The sequence below is a fragment of the Macrobrachium nipponense genome, chromosome 25 (genome assembly GCF_015104395.2).
Source record: "Macrobrachium nipponense isolate FS-2020 chromosome 25, ASM1510439v2, whole genome shotgun sequence".
Lineage (NCBI taxonomy): Eukaryota > Metazoa > Arthropoda > Malacostraca > Decapoda > Palaemonidae > Macrobrachium > Macrobrachium nipponense.
The window spans coordinates 27,582,215-27,594,714 of NC_087214.1; positions in this window are offsets into that span (position 1 = coordinate 27,582,215).

Here is a 12,500-nt window from a genome sequence, read left to right on the forward strand (position 1 = left end):
AACGAATGTTTTACCCTCAAAATTTGGCGCGTTGAAGCGTCAAAGCATTTTAGAGAGAGAGAGAGAGAGAGAGAGAGAGAGAGAGAGAGAGAGAGAGAGAGAAATTGTTTGCGCTATGCCGTCAAGTTAAGACAATAAACAAAAAAAAGAAGTCATCGTCTAGTTAAGAAACAAAACAGACGATAGTTTTTTTTTATTATTAACTTCCAGAATTGTTTTCATGATGCTGACGTGAATATTGGTACAACTGCTGCTGAAATACGAGCAAATAGAGTGTAAAATACAATTTGATGTTAGTAAACTACCAAACACTTGTCAAGTTTTCCTTTGAAAGCGCCTGGAAGTCGAAACAAAAAATTGAGGGAGAATCATTGAAGTCCGAATGAACGGTTCCAGTCGCCGTCGATTCAGATGCAAATGTCAGTTCGCTGACAACTCTCGCTCCTCCTTCCCTCAGTCGCTCTGACAACAGGAAAGAGACTTTCCCCTGAAATGTTGTCTGTGAAATACACGAAGGCGGTATCAGGGGTTATAGTGGTAGGATTAAGTTAGAAAACAATTGGGTCCATCCTCAACTCTCTCTCTCTCTCTCTCTCTCTCTCTCTCTCTCTCTCTCTCCTTCATTCCCCTGCCTAATACGAAGGATTTCCTCCATTGGCATCCTCATAAATTTCCCCTCACTCTCTCCAAATTATTATAGAGGCTGATTTTCACGGACTCATCCTCCAGAAGAGACGAAAGATAGGATGAGGCCTTAATGAGGATGAATGAGGGAAAGGCCAGAGACGAGAATGATGAGGATGAGTCAGATAAGGCAGATGGCCTTGTGGAAGCCAGGATAAGGATTTAGATTGTATGTGTAGAGTGCCCAGCTCTTATGCACTAGGGTGGAGATAGCTTTGTCAGGGGGCTGTTTATACACGTAATTACGCGAGACTCTCTCTCTCTCTCTCTCTCTCTCTCTCTCTCTCTCTCTCTCTCTCTCTCTCTCTCTCATGTGCAGCAATATATAGCTTTGACTTAAATCTTGACCAACGTAGGCTACTTTGGTCAGGGAAGTGGCTACAGAAGATTAATAATATCAAATAATTTGGCTTTGTGACTGAAACATACTTATGGCAAGTGTTTATAGCCACATTTAATTTAACTTTATTTTCATATTTGCAATTTTGATATCTTTCTATTTCCTCTTTTCATCAAGTTTGAGTTATCAATTTTACTTTTGATATTTTCTTTATATCTTCATTTTATGCAGGATTTTGTTTATATATTTTCCTTACATCTTTGTTTTTGTTTAAAATAAAGAAATTTTTATTGAGATTTTATTCCGTATTTTTTCATCTTCTTCAGTCTTTTATTTTCTTCAGTCTTTTATTATCAGAAATTCTCTCATCTCAGGTTCTCTGGACAGTAAAGGTTCTCGTTGAGTGAGTGGGGATTTTCACGACAGACGAAAAGTTTTCTATGAAATCCATCTTTTTTATAATAATTTTTCTTTCCCTCTGAGGCTGAAAGCTCACTTCATCAACTCCCAACTACTATAAAAAAAAAAGTATCGAATTTTTAAGAATTTCTGAAAGCTGGTCTGAGTGAAATGGCTCATAAATCTCTCTCTCTCTCACCGGAGTTTATACTACATCATTTAAAATATTTTTTCACTCAGCCCATTGATTGACAGAAAGACTTTGAGGGCTAAACAAATAACAATAGGCTCGAAATTCATGGCTATTCGCATCTCTGAATTACATGCTAAGCAAGAGCCCGTGCCAGCACAAAAGGCTGGCTTAATCTAAAACGAACGAAATGGAGAGAAATGAGGCTAATCTGATTGGTAGTTGAAATCTCTCATGATATGAAAATTTAACTAAATATCTTTTAGGATACGACCTTGTTGTAGCACTGGGTAATTTTCCATTTAAATGATAAAAGGAAATGTTTGACTTGACAAAATGTACCCTACTACGTCAATGAATATGACGCTAAAAAGTTATGATCAAAAGGAAAAAATGTGAAAAATTCATAGCAACTAAAAAAAATGCTAAAATACGACCCACTTTTTGGCTTTTTATTGCTGTTTCTTCCCTTTTCACCTCTGTCTCAATTTCCTTCGTTCGAACCTTCGTTTCCTAGTAATTAGCGAAGGTGTTTCTAGTCCCTCATTCAGTTTCCTAATCAGAGACAAACAGCCGGAAAACTCCCCGAAGTCTGACCCTTAACTTATGAATGAATGAGTCTCCCTTTCTTTGACCTGTGTTGACCTTCTCTCATGATGCAGGCAGTCAATGACCCTTTCAGAAGCGAGGGTTATCTCTATCTATTCGGGGATCTGCTAGATAGTTCTCATAACTGGCTGAGAATTCATTCATAGAGATTTGTCAATATTATTATTATTATTATTATTATTTATTATTATTATTATTATTATTATTATTATTATTATTATTATTATTTTATTATTATTATTATTATTATTATTATTAAAATAGCACTTCAGCTGATTTCCATACTTATCAGATACATATATTATGATTATTTTGTTGCTATGCTGCTATACCACCATTTTGGTAGCGACATTTTATATAGTATATCTCTTAAATGGTATGTCAAGAGTAAAGTAAATATTAATAAATGTTATTTAAGGGTAGGAGCTTTGTAGAATTGCTGTTAGATTTAAGATATCGAGATAATGTTCAAGTGCAGGCTGCAATGGAACGTCTTTGTTACTTTACGGTTTTTATTATTGATCAGACAGCCCAACACACAAAGCGTCTGATAAATAATTTGAGGTCTTCTTCTTCTTATTATTATTATGGGTGAAGAAATCCACAGTGGCTCAAGTGTAAATATATATCAGAAATATATATACAAACGATGTATATTTGTGTATTTATTTCTATTATATATTTTCACTTACACCACTGTGGATTTCTTTAACATCTTAGTGACTCATACTCTTATTATTATTATTATTATTTTTTTTTTTTTTGCTCTATCACAGTCCTCCAATTCTACTGGGTGGTATTTATAGTGTGGGGTTCCGGGTTGCATCCTGCCTCCTTAGGAGTCCATCACTTTTCTTACTTTGTGCACCGTTTCTAGGATCACACTCTTCTGCATGAGTCCTGAGCTACTGCAGCCTCTAGTTTTTTTCCAGATTCCTTTTCAGGGATCTTGGGATCATGCCCAGTGTATTATTATTATTATTATTATTATTATTATTATTATTATTATTATTATTATTATTATTATTATTACAAATACAGATATAACAACCGAAAATGCCATGGCCTTACAGAGCAAACCTCCTCACAAACGGAAATTCCATCTGCATAAAAAAGTTGGAAAATCTGCGTAGAAAAAAATTAAAAATTCACACGAATCAAAAAACGTTTCTTGTAACATTTGCAGCATAACGTTTTTTCCTTTAAGGTTTGATTGACGTCACAATTCATCTGTTATTGATGTTCCATGGACGTTTCGTTCTCGCTGCTCTACTCGCTGCTGTATGTTTTTATTCTTTATTCATATGTTTGGTCATGCGAATGCTTTATCAGATTTATGACCATTTAATAGTGCTCTCTCTCTCTCTCTCTCTCTCTCTCTCTCTCTCTCTCTCTCTCTCACGTTATACGCTTTTGTATTTAATAAGCATAATGAAGCCTAGAATTGTCTTTCATACCGAGTCTTCAGTCCACTAATAAACGATGCAGCTTTCCTGTGCAAATTGACGTTAATGAAATTAGGAATCACGTTGGAACCAGGATCGAGATTTGTTGTGACATAAATCCCGACGTCGTCAGTTGCAAACATTGACACGAAAAGTGTAGACAGGTGGAAAGTAAAAGGATAGAAAGTGGGCGTGGCCAGGGGCCGATGGGACGCTGCTGCACGCACCATCAGGACCCACTTAGACAGGTCAGACGGACAGAGAACCGATTTACGCTCTCTCTGCGCAGTGACGTCAGCTGATCCACATCTCACCTACCTGTGCCCTTTCCCTCTCTCTCCTGCCTGCTCCCTCTCCCTCCCTCTTGATTGATTGATTTGGATATTCTAGATTATGCTTACTTGTTCAACATACTGCTATTACCTTATCACTTTCATATGTGTTTTACTTTCACTCCTGCAAGTGAACAAGACTGCAAGTCAGTGCATGTAGAGGCGCAGTTGGCGTCATCACTCATTCCAGCTGCGTGCTCTACCTGCGCGCCGTCTGACCTGTCTTAGTAGGTTCTGCGCACCATGAGGTATATACACTGACGGCGCTACCCCTGTACGGAGGATGCTTCTGGGTGGTAATGGCGGCATTTCAGTAAGACGATCAAACAATCATCTAGTCAATTAGAAACAGGTCTCTTTTTCTAGTCCGCCAGTTTCTAGCTGTCGGCGGGCCTGGGCTACAGCAGGACTCCGGGTTATCCATCCTAGGAGGCGTAGCATTTTATTAGGATCAAAATTAATGCAAGAAATAATGATGTTTATTTTGTGTTTCAGGTACATCTTTAGCCGTAATCTTCGGAAATTGTTCAGTTATTTTTATCGGTATTTATGTAAATGGGTAATTATCTGTATGCTGTTTTGATGTTTATTCAACCTTTTTTCTCATTTCTCTGCTTTCTGCTTTTCTCCCATTTGGCCTTTGCCTAAATGTTAAACGCTTAATGGATTTGTTTGAAAGATTATTATTATTATTATTATTATTATTATTATTATTATTATTATTATTATTATTATTATTATTATTTCTTTTTCTGTGAAAATGTAACGTAATCCTAATATTTTTTTTCTTTTTAGGTGAGCTTAAATTGAAGTATACTTTAGCTGCCAAGGAGGGTTTGGTAATTATGCCTATGTGATGTGTTTGGAATATTGTATGGATGGCAGGTAGGTGCTCATATATATATATATATATATATATATCTATATATATATATATATATATAATATATATATATTATATATATATATATATATATATATATATATTAGGTGTGTGCGTGTGTAGACAAGATCGTATGGCGTCCTCATTTCCTCCAGAAGCTAAACTGTATTATAGTCTCTCTCTCTCTCTCTCTCTCTCTCTCTCTCTCTCTCCTCTCTCTCTCTCTCTCTCTCACTCTCTCTCTCTCTCTCTCAGGTGCAACAGGATTAATGAGAAAGGTTCCTAGTCTAGAAAGTCTCCACTAACTGTTGAAGGAACTCCTTATGTGATTTTTTTTGTTTGAAATAAATTAGAGAGAAAAAAGTTGCGAGACTGATTGACCTTATTAATTTCAGCCAAGGTCAAAGGAAATAATATGAAACAGGAATTAGATGAAAAATCTACTGACCTCTTGGACTGTTTGTAGGATAGAAGTCTAAACAATAACTAGGGAAAACGGAGGCAGGAAAGGAGTTCCGAAGCTTGGTTTTGTGGGTCAAAGAAAACAAGATGGCAAAGTGATTCCATGAAAAGGCTACTGATGGTTTTACTTTTTGTCGGATGGAAGGCTACAATAGCGATGGAAAACGAAAGCAGGAAGGAAATTCCGAAGCTGGGTTTTATAAAGAAAGAAACTGGGAAGTTCTTTGAAGTGTTGGCTGAGTGAAGCGTCTTCCGAGTGAAAGGATGAAGAGTGATCAAATGAAGGGGAATCTTTTCCACTTCAGGTGGGAAGACTCCTTCACGAGTCATTTTATTTTCTTAAGGGGGGTATTATTATTATTATTATTATTATTATTATTATTATTTATTATTATTATTGTGGTAGCAAGACTTTGCTTAGATACGCAACGCTTGAAGGTGAAGTGGCGATGTAACTTTCAGAAACGTCAGACAGAGATTCGGCACAAAGTAAGTAGCCCTTATAACACCTGTGAGATTTATGCTTGTTATTACGTAGCGGAGAATAAAATCAGTCTTTTGTTGTCATAATATTGATGATATTAAAAGGCTTATGGAGATTTCATTACGGCCGGAATCTTGAGAGGATCTTGGTGCAATCTTTCTGCAAACCCCAACATTTGGTCAAAGGACATTTGTCGTGGCCAAGACAAATAAGATGCAACTTTCGGGTATTGCACCTGGACCCCATCCCTCCCCCATCCCATCCCTTACCTTACGACCCTTCCCATTCCTCCCCATCCGACCCCTTCTCCCATTCCATCCCCTCCAACCCCTTCCCATTCCATCCCCTCCGACCCCTTCCCATTCCATCCCATCCCATCCATCTACCTACTCCCCAACCACTCCCTCATGTGGTCCCATCCCATATCCCTTCTAGACGAGAAACCCTCAGGCTTCCTGAAGCCTTTATTGGAAGAAGAAGAAGAAGAAGAAGAAGAAGAAGAAGAAGAAGAAGAAGAAGAAGTAGTAGTTTGGGAGTATGTGAAGGAAAGTCTTAGACTTTGAAAGTTCCCTGAGAGCACCTCAGTCGCGAGGTGGTGGATCAGAATCTCTCTCTCTCTCTCTCTCCTCTCTCTCTCTCTCTCTCTCTCTCTCTCTACCCATTTCGTCCATGTTAACTCCTAATTTATGCTATGTTTATGATTCTTTGCCCAATGGTTACTCCCAAATTTATCCCTGATCACCGGAAGTGAGGGTGTCAAAATTAGGCGCTATGTTGTAATCGCTCATCTCAGTTTGGGATCAGCATGAAAGGTTTTCAGCACTGTTATGCCCGTAGGAGGTTATTACCGTTAGTGTACCTTACCTGGAGCACTGTAAGCATTACTTGAGGTTCTTTACAACATACTTCGAACTCTGGACGCAACTCCTTCTGTAACTTTTGCTGTACCTTCGTTCGCATTCTCTTTCTTCCATCTCACTTTCCTCAACCCTCTCCTAACTATTAGTTTCATGGTTCAGCTGCAAAAGGTTTTCCCTCTGTTACGTCTTTCAAAGCTTCTTACTGTCAAACTTTAGTTTCAACGCTGAATAACCTCATAGGTCCCAGTGCTTGGCCTTTGGCCTCAATTTTATATTCCAGTTCCAGTCCCTAAACACAGTTGTGAGTTGCTTAGTAATTAAATGGCAATGAATACCTTTGTCAACTGAAGAGGTTGATTTGATATCACCGCAAACACCGACTTTCACTTTGTCCCGTTGAGAGGAGCAGAGCGAAGGAGTGTGTTGTCCCAGCACTCACCTGAGGGCGCCAGCCACGAAAGGCGCCCCTCGTCAGAAGGAGGCGTCAAGGGCAGAGAGAATTTGGCAGATGGAAGGCGACTAACCAGTAGTAGGTTTACTGACGATGGAATCAGGATTCCAAGACTTCCCAGAAGGGGATGAAGGTGTCTGTGTTGGATGTTTGCCTTCGTCGGGGCAGAATGCAAAGTTTTGTGGTGTTTGGTGTTTGCTTGACACTACCTCGGAATGACGTCTTTCGTCTCCTGTTATGGTTTGTGTTTTGATTTTTGAGTTATTGGGTGATAAAGCTTAGTTTGTGTGCTGTTTAGGGACCTGTGGTGCCAGCGGATCGTTGATAAATAATGATTTCATAACGACAGGAACCTACTGAAGTAATTCTAGAAGATGTCGCAGCTTTTAGAGCGAAATCATTGTTTTCGTTATTCAACTCAAGAGTTAATGTGAAAGAAGGTTTTTCCAATTTGTAACTGAAAGGTTTTTATTTATATTTTCCAAATTTTGCTCTGACCGTCATCCTTTGGAATTCATAAATAAGACTTTCCACCATCATCTCGCCAATACTGAAATTGATGCTATAGTGACGTGAAGACGAAATGGAATGGAACATGGAATCTAGGCCAAAGGCCAAGCGCTGGGATCTATGAGGCCAAAATTGAGAGTGAAGGAGGTTTGAAAGGTGTAAAAGGGGGAAAACCTTTTGCAGTTGCAGTTGGAATCAAGGTTGAAAGAAAGAGGGAAAGACGAGAATGTGAACAGAGGTACAGTAAAAGGAATGAACGGGGTTGCATTGCAGATAGGGGCCGAAGGAAGGGACGCAGCAAAGAACCTCAAGTAGTAATGCCTACAGAAAGTGTAGCTACCTCACCTGAGGGTACTAACCGCTACAGGAAGTAACGCGTAGGTAGAGCAGACTGTGAGGTTAAAAGAAATGAAGTGAAGTCATATGTCATTTTACAAGATCTGTCATCAATATTGTTTGGTTTTATGGAGTCAGAATACGCGAACACCACCTCATTGGGAAGGCTGAAGACTGGAGACTTTATCTACAAACATGGAATCTTCAAATGGAGGAACAAATCCACAGTTATGTTTAGGTACAAATATACTTAAGAATAAATCTCTACAGAGAACTTTCGGGAATCTGCTCTATTCCCGTCTCAATTGATTGAAAGGGGGAATACTAAATATTCCAAAAAGCGCTCTAAAATATATTCATTTTGAATAAATGTAACTATAAAAAAAAAAAACTGTGGATTTCTTTCTCCATTGAAGTTAATTTAAGATATCCCAGCCTTACCTTCATAAGGAGGCCTTAACCAACTGCCCCTTATCTTCTTGTATCTTTTTGCGATTTGCTAAAACTCCGCCCTCCCTCGACCTTTTTCCTCAACCTCCCTGGAGCCTCCCCTCCCCTCCCTCCCTCCTCCCCTCCTCACTCCCACGCCCACGCGAATCTGTCCTCTGTTGGTGATTTACAGCTGTTTTCAGGGGATTCTGACGACGGCCACGATCTGATCTGGGAAGACTTTGCCAAGAAAATAGAAAAATCTGTTTTGAGTTTTTCTTCTTCTTTTTTTTTTTAAGAATGACGATGGTGAGTGATAAAGATGATGAGATATAGGAATTGGGGGTATGTGAGGGATGTTTATATTATTATCATATTAGGGAGGAGACCATCTCTAAGGGCAGTAGCATCGAAAGTAATATAAGTTTCTTCGGCATTCAATTTAGATAGAGTCTGCCCTATTTTCATTAATATCTTCTGCTCATCAGCGTGCAGAAGCAGCAGCTGGTGTATCAATTTCCAAAAGACATGAAAGGTTTTCCAGTTATGTCGGTGTTATTACCTCTGACGTTTTAAACGCTCTCTGGCGATCCACTTCGAAGAGTGAGTGGATTAGTATGCAAGTCACCTGGGTATGTCAATCCAATCACTCTTTGAAGATGATCGCCAGAGAGCGTTTAAAACGTAAGAGGTAATAACACTGGCATAACTAGAAATCTTTTCATGTCCTTTGAGAATCTGATACACCAGCTGCTTCTGCACGCTGATGAGCAGAAGATATTAGGGAGAATAAAGTAGACTACATAAAATGAATGCGAATGAAACCGCCAAATTATTATCATCATTATTATTAGTGAAGAAATCCACAATGGTTTGTTTATTTACAATCACATCATTGTGGTTTCTTTACTATTTTAATGACTGATGTTATGAGGAGTGTTATGAATTATTATTATTATTATTATTATTATTATTATTATTATTATTATTGTTTTTTTTTTTTTTTTTTTGCTCTATCACAGTCCTCCAATTCGACTGGGTGGTATTTATAGTGTGGGGTTCCGGGTTGCATCCTGCCTCCTTAGGAGTCCATCACTTTTCTCACTATGTGTGCCGTTTCTAGGATCACACTCTTCTGCATGAGTCCTGGAGCTACTTCAGCCTCTAGTTTTTCTAGATTCCTTTTCAGGGATCTTGGGATCGTGCCTAGTGCTCCTATGATTATGGGTACGATTTCCACCGGCATATCCCATATCCTTCTTATTTCTATTTTCAGATCTTGATACTTATCCATTTTTTCCCTCTCTTTCTCTTCAACTCTGGTGTCCCATGGTATTGCGACATCAATGAGTGATACTTTCTTCGACTTTGTCAATCAACGTCACGTCTGGTCTGTTTGCACGTATCACCCTATCCGTTCTGATACCATAGTCCCAGAGGATCTTTGCCTGATCGTTTTCTATCACTCCCTCAGGTTGGTGCTTGTACCACTTATTACTGCAAGGTAGCTGATGTTTCTTGCATATTATTATTATTATTATTATTATTATTATTTATTATTTATTATTATTATTATTATTATTATTTAGAAATGAGTCCTATCAAACATTTCAAACCAGGAGCCATTGACTTGAAATCTGGTATTCATCTGAAAGAAGTAACAGAAGGTAATAGAAGATAGAGAAAGAAGAGGTCGCTTAATAGAAAAGAAAAATGAGTTGATATTATAGTAATAATTAAATAGATATAAATGTAAGTAGAAAACAAGGAGAATTTTATTCGGTAATGTTCTCCTTTGATACCTGAGGACTGGGGCCTGGAGAAGTGGAACGAGTTTTGCCCGAGACAGATGGAGCACTGTTGTGGCGTGAACCTAACTAGCTCAGCATCCCGTATCTAGACGTGTCTCGTACATGCCCTAATACCCAGGGGGTACATTATCACAATTCCACCATTTCCCTTCCACTGACAATTTCTAATCCTCTCAAAAAAGGCAACGGAATCCTCTCCATTGTTATGATAGTGAGGATAGCCCATGGAATTCTTGAGGGCAAATTCTTGATGGAATCTCGGTAAAAAATAATGAATTTTTTGCATTATAAAGTATTACAAATTCCGTTCAGTTGTCTCGTGATGTTACAAGTGACTGATACCAATCAGGAGGTCACTCTGCAATAGAGAGTTTTCCGGCTGCTGGAGAATTATTAGTTTGTGGAAATCCTCTTTTCCAATTAGGTAGTTCGGGTTTGGGCTGGTCAGTGGTGTGAGCATGGCATTAAGGTGGCTCTCTCTCTCTCTCTCTCTCTCTCATGCACAGAATAAATCTGTTTCAGTTAGAATTTAGAGTTGATATATGATTGGCTATTAACAAAACTCTTTATGTGTGTATGTGAGAGAGAAAGAGAGAGAGAGAGAGAGGAGGGGGGGGGGGGGGCGGGCTGGCCGGTGTTGGTAACTTGTGGCTGAGTACATTGAATTGGAATCCATGAATAATCGCACCGGATGGTCTTAAAAACGAATAGTTGAGTAATGATGTTTGCCTGATCACGTGTGGGCCATGAAGCAATAATTTGGATATAACACTGGTATTTAAGAAATGTTTAGATTCCGAAAATATGATTCTTTAATTTTTTATTGAATCCATGTCTAGTTCTCTTGATATTGTTTAAAAAGCATGTTTTCTGGTGACTTGACTTTGTATATTTCACTATTGTTATGCGTAACGATTCCTGGAAGTCAGTAGATATCGACTCGATTTCAGATATTTTTGTATATATTTATCATACCCTTGCTTTCTGTTTATTAATACTTGCTACTTACTGGCTCTGTTTATTTTCCGCAGTGACATCAGTCTAACAGATGGCGAGGTCCGATTTGATGTTAGGGGATCCATCCACTCACGAGATTCCGTTTCCTCATTTTATTTCCCATTTTTTTTTTTTTTTTTTTTTTTTTTACGCTCACAAGAGAGAAGTGCAGTGACTGCTTAAATGTTCTTTTTTGCAAGCGTTCTAAGGCCATCCCACTTCGATTTTTGTCTTAAATAGAAAGTGTCGTCTGAAGATGTCAGAGAATAAATAAATCTGAAGGTCGATTTTTGTCTTAAATTGACAGTGTCGTCTAATGATGTCAGAGAATAAATAAATCTGAAGGTCAAATCATAAATGTTGCAGAAGGGAAAAAAATAGTCATTAAAAAATAACTCATTCCCACGAGATGATTGTGAGAAGAGGTTGTCTGTAGGGTGTCACGACCAACAAATTCTCCACTGAAATTCCAAGGGCAATCCAAGTTAATAGGAAAGAATGGAGCGTTGTGTGAGATCTCCAGGACAGAGAATTCGCAAAACGACCACAAAGGATGTGGCTGATGTTTCCGCTTCCATTTGTCGGTTGTGGTGTCAAGTTTGTCATTATTTTAACATCTCATGGAAAATGACATTTTCTGGAGCCGAATGTGATCGGGAACATGACCCCTAGAAAGTACAGATTCTCTTGGCAGAAGTAATCACTTACATCAGGTAGCTTTCACGTCGATAGGAAAATGATTAGAACAAAGAAATCTTCAAAATCATGGATTCGATCACTTCAATATTTTATCTAATACAAGCAAATAGAATCAGGGAATAGAAGTCATCGGATTAACTCATCGGCGTGGAAAAAGGGTCGCTGATTGAGAGAGAGAAGAGAGAGAGAGAGAGAGAGATAAGACTCGAGTCTTGGGAAGTTATTTAGTGAATATTTATTTGTGTAAATTCACTGGGATATGAAGGAAATGATGGGGATTAGGAAAAACTGTTGACATGGTGTCTTAAGAGAGAGAGAGAGAGAGAGAGGAGAGAGAGAGAGAGAGAGAACGAGCCCTAATTCACAGAAATGAAGATCAACACTCTATCTGTTATTGACAAATGACCATCGTCAAATCGTGTTTCCAAACAGCCATCCATCACACTGATGTCCTTCCACGTGACACATTTATTCTGGACGAATAAAAGAAACAGAATTTATAAATAAAATCTTTCATAGTTCTGAAGGAGATTAAAACCAGATTCAATATGGACAGAGTGACCCTCAGTGAAATAGCTTT